At 50.7% G+C, this 4,353-nt stretch overlaps 1 long non-coding RNA gene across 1 annotated transcript; it reads left to right on the forward strand.

The window, feature by feature from the left end:
- The first annotated feature begins 236 nt into the window (after positions 1-236).
- Positions 237-3,300, forward strand: LOC140897607 (uncharacterized). The gene is made up of 3 exons (XR_012154759.1): positions 237-1,156; positions 2,271-2,310; positions 2,775-3,300. It is a non-coding gene; the product is annotated as an uncharacterized lncRNA (long non-coding RNA).
- The last annotated feature ends 1,053 nt before the right edge of the window (positions 3,301-4,353 follow it).

A 4,353-nucleotide genomic window follows, 5' to 3' on the forward strand; every position in this document is an offset into this window, starting at 1 on the left:
TCAACGTGTAATTTCATGCTGACAACTCGCACCATCACTCGCTATAGTGGAGAGATGACGACACATTTGGCTTTTCTCTGAAAAGAGAGACAGTAAAACAATACAAAAAAGCCACCTTAACTCATCAGCTCATCCCCCCTGGGTGTATCAGAATACCAGCTGCTGACTCAAGTGACTACTATACTGTGAGGTTCTTTACTACTTTCTGCTTCTGCTGGGGGTGTGGAGCCAGCACAGCTGAGAATGCAAGATGGATTCCCTTCCTTCTGGGGCATCATCAACAGATGTGTATTAAATTTCAATCAGTTACTTCTGTGCAAGGACATTGATGGCAACGGAGCAGGGCAGGTGTCCAAAGACAAGGGGACTGCACACGTGTCACTGAGGGCCTAATTTAGCCTGGATAACCTCTCACAGGCGGGGACATCTGAGAAACAAAGAGCCCAGCTTGACTCTCAGATCCCAGGCTGAGTTAGCCGGGCTGGTAGTTACAACTAGGGTGACCAGATAGCAAGTGTGAAAAATTGGGACAGGGTGGGAGGTAATAGGAGCCTATCTAAGAAAAAGCCCCAAATATCAGGACTGTCCCTATAAAATCGGGACATCTGGTCACCCTAGTTACAACCCCCATCTCTTTTTACATGTGCACTGAGCGTTTTTGCTGGGAGTCCATGAGATGCGCCAAACACAGAACCTCACACTGCTGTTCTTACAGAGCTTTCCTACACCGTACAGGGTGATTTACAGAGCATGCAAAAAATCCTGCCCCAAACAGTTTATGGTCCATAGACTCGTGCACGTGACAAAATGTTCGATGCCAAGGCAGCTTGCTGGTCTGGTCTGTGTGGTTAGAACCATGTGACAATTCAGCAAAGACCAGGGCTGTAGCATGATTCCATAACATGGGCCTATCTGCAGAGACAATCACTCTGCTTGCAAGTTATATCTCTCCACTGCAGCCCTTTGCTTGTCTTATCTATTTACATTACAAGCACTTCAGGGTGGTGACTCTCCGTTAGTTCGTACAGCACCTAGCGCAATGGAGCCCCGATCTTGGTTGGTGTGCCTCAGTGCTATTGTGATACAAATAACACCACCAAAACAGTCAGTCTTGTGCCCTGACTCCAACAAGATAAAACCCAGGACAGCAGTACAGGTGAGGGAGGTGGAGCCTAATGAAGGAAAAGAGGGCGCTGGGTGGCTAAGATGTGGTGAGACTGTTCCTGGAGTGGGAGATACACTGGAGTTTGTCGGGGGAGGGTTTCCTTCTCCAATAATTCTGCATTGTGAGACGCTGCAGTGAGCCGGTGAAACTGAACTCTACAGCCCCGTAATAGGTCAGAGCAAGGGAAGGGCGTGGGGAGGGCTCTGTAGTGAAAGCTTTTGCTGGCCTCACTGCAGGGGGCCTCACGGTGTTCGTCTGGCAGGGGTCGCTGGGTTCCACTTCCGCTTCCACCCTCCAGCGATGCTCAGGTCTGGAAGGCAGCGTGGCGAATGGGCCAGTTCAGAGAGCTGCTCTCACACTGTGTACTAAAACCCTTTCAATGCCCTCTCTGTTCAGGCAGCGAGAGGGGCTGCCGGCCCTGGAAACTGAAGTTCTCTGTTCATTCACAAGCCTGGGATACCAGACAACACATTAACCTTTGCAAGTCTCCTCTCCGTGCTCTTCCCAGCACAGCTTTTCACGGCTGCAGTGCCTAAGAATAGGGTTGCCCTACTCTTCCCATCGTAAGACTTTGTTTTCAGTTGCTCATAACTTTGCCAGACTGTAACTGTTCCATGCTGGGTGTCTGCCTCAGGCTGAGAATTTCGGGAAAATTTCAGCCCAAATGGTCCAGCCACTTCCAAAAAACAGCGTAGAGAAAAAATGCATGGTTTTGTTCACGTTAAAAAATTCTGGGGACCTTTCCTTTGAGAATCTCTAGGCCCCCCTTTAGAGCAGGGACTTGAAACTTGTCCCTTTGCATTAGGGATGTGCCTTTTGCTATCCCTGTGAAAATCCACCTCCAGTGGGACAGCTCTTTGCTCGAGCTTTGCAGCTAAAAACTCTGAAGATTCTGTCTGCACTGAGCATGCTCCAGCCACAGGCAGAGTCTGACCATCTGTCTGCAATTGCAGCCCCTGTATCAGGTCCAGGCACCTGGACCGAGAACAGGGAGCCTTTCGTGTGACCTCAAAGGAAGTGAAGTGGGCTGTAGCTCATGAAAGCTTATGCTCTAATAAATTGGTTAGTCTCTAAGGTGCCACAAGTCCTCCTTTTCTTTTTGCAGATACAGACTGACACGGCTGCTACTCTGAAACCTGAATGTGGTAGGTGACCTCTGGCCCCGCAGGGGAGATAGGCGTTCCCCTGCCTTTCTTCCCCCAGGGCCTGGAGCATGCTGGGGCTTAGGCGGGAAATAGGTGTCCAGGCTCTTAGCAGCCCATGTGCCCGGAGGTGGAAATTTAGGTCCCGAGAGAACTTTTACAGAAAACTTTAGGCACTCAGTGAATACAGGTGTCTACAGGGAAAGATACGTTTCACTACCCACCAGCTGTGTTAATCTGGCTCCTAAGGGAAGTGGTGGAGGCCTCCTCGCTTGGGATTCTTAGTACTAGTCTGGCCGAAGCACTCGGAGATGAATACAGGGCCAAGCCTGCACTGGAAGGGAGACAGGCTGAGTGACCCAGGAGGTCTTTTCTCATCGCTAATTGCTGGGATTATAAACACAGCTCTAAACGAGCCCATGGATGGAAAATGATGCAATACAAACAGCTGCTTTAAATATTAACAGGAAAAGGAACTAGACTGCCCAGCAGGAACCAAAAGAGATCCAAAGTCAGAGAGAAACTGATATGAAGAGCGCATCTCTGTGCAGTCCTCTGGCTTGCACAGAAAAGGCCTTTAACAGCCCTGCAAAGCCCAGAGGGGAACCTGTGTCGTCTGAAAGACTCCCCAGGAGGATGTTCCACATCTGCACAGATAAAGGGGAAAAGCCAGGAGAAAACAATGTCAATTGGCTCACTTACCAGCGAGAAAGGCCGGGGTTTCAACCTGCAGCACTCAGCAGCCAGAGGACTACCATAGGGCTGCAGCTGGTTCACCAGCCCAGATTTAAAGGGCCAGGCACCAGGAGAGCATGCTGGGAAAGGCTCCTGGAAGATGATAGCCAGCGGTAGGGAGTTCTGTGACTGGCTAGGTAGTGAGGAAGAAGAGAATTTATGGGATTAGCTTTTCAAATGGTCAATGCCTATAACTGGGGCTCGGTTTTCCAAAGGTATTCAGCTCCTGTTCTGGCCCTTAACTAAGGGCTGGGTTTTGCAAAGTGCTCTGTTTCCATTGGGCCTCTCATGGGCAGAGTTCAGAAGGTCTCAGCACCCTGGCAGGTACTGTGAGGTGTCCGTGGGCAATGAACTCTGTGGGCAAGGGGGTTGATTTCTTCTCTTTGAGGGTCTGGGATCTTGGTGAAAGGTAACTGCATGTGCTAGGTCTAGGAGCTAATCCCATCTGCCTTTGTGTAAGGTTTATCGCCCTTTCATCACACGCCCACACAGTGAACTACCTGCTACTGCTGCAGCTCTGCCTACTTGATGCTGAAGGGCTGAGACAGTTCTGGCAGGATTTGAGCCTGTGGTTCCAGAAAGTCTAGGGATCTCACACCCAAGATGGCTAAACTGCAGGAATCAGGAGCAGGAGATTAAGGCTATATCTACACTGTGATTAAAAAACTGGCAGCACTGAGTCTCAGAGCCTGGCTCAGCTAACTCAAGGTCATGGGGCTCGGGCTGCAGGGCTAAAACTAGTACTGCAGATATTCAGGCTCTAGCTGGAGCCCTGGCTAGATCCTCCATGATCACAGAGCCCAAAGGGTCTGTGCAAAGAAAAGTGCATGGAGATCTCAGGACAGAAAGTGCCACAAACGCTCAGCGAGCAAGACCACTACTAGCATCCTTTGGGAGAGTGTCTTCATAGAGCCCTATGCCCAGCACGTGTTCCTGCTCCCACTGAACCCAAGGGGACACCTCCGGCTGATTTCAGGAGGCTCAGGACTAGATCCAGGACACACCTCCCTCTCTGGTACTTCTGGAGGGACGTGGGGTGGCTCTAAGATGAAAATCATCCCCTGCTCTTCTGGGGATTAGAAATGAGCACTTAGGCACTTCCGTTTTCTAGATCGTTTTTCTGCGGCTCGGCCTGTTCTGAGATGACACCCTGGGGTTCGTTCCTGCCCCTGTTCACGTGGCTCAGCAGCCCCTTCCCAAGGCTGTTCCCCTTCTCTTGGCTTCCTGTAGCTTTGGCAGCCCCTGACCCAATCCCTTAAGGATGTGCTTGACCTCAGGCACTCCGGAAAGGGAGAGAGGCGAGTCACTGAC

The sequence above is a fragment of the Lepidochelys kempii genome, chromosome 14 (genome assembly GCF_965140265.1).
Source record: "Lepidochelys kempii isolate rLepKem1 chromosome 14, rLepKem1.hap2, whole genome shotgun sequence".
Taxonomy (NCBI): Eukaryota; Metazoa; Chordata; order Testudines; family Cheloniidae; genus Lepidochelys; species Lepidochelys kempii.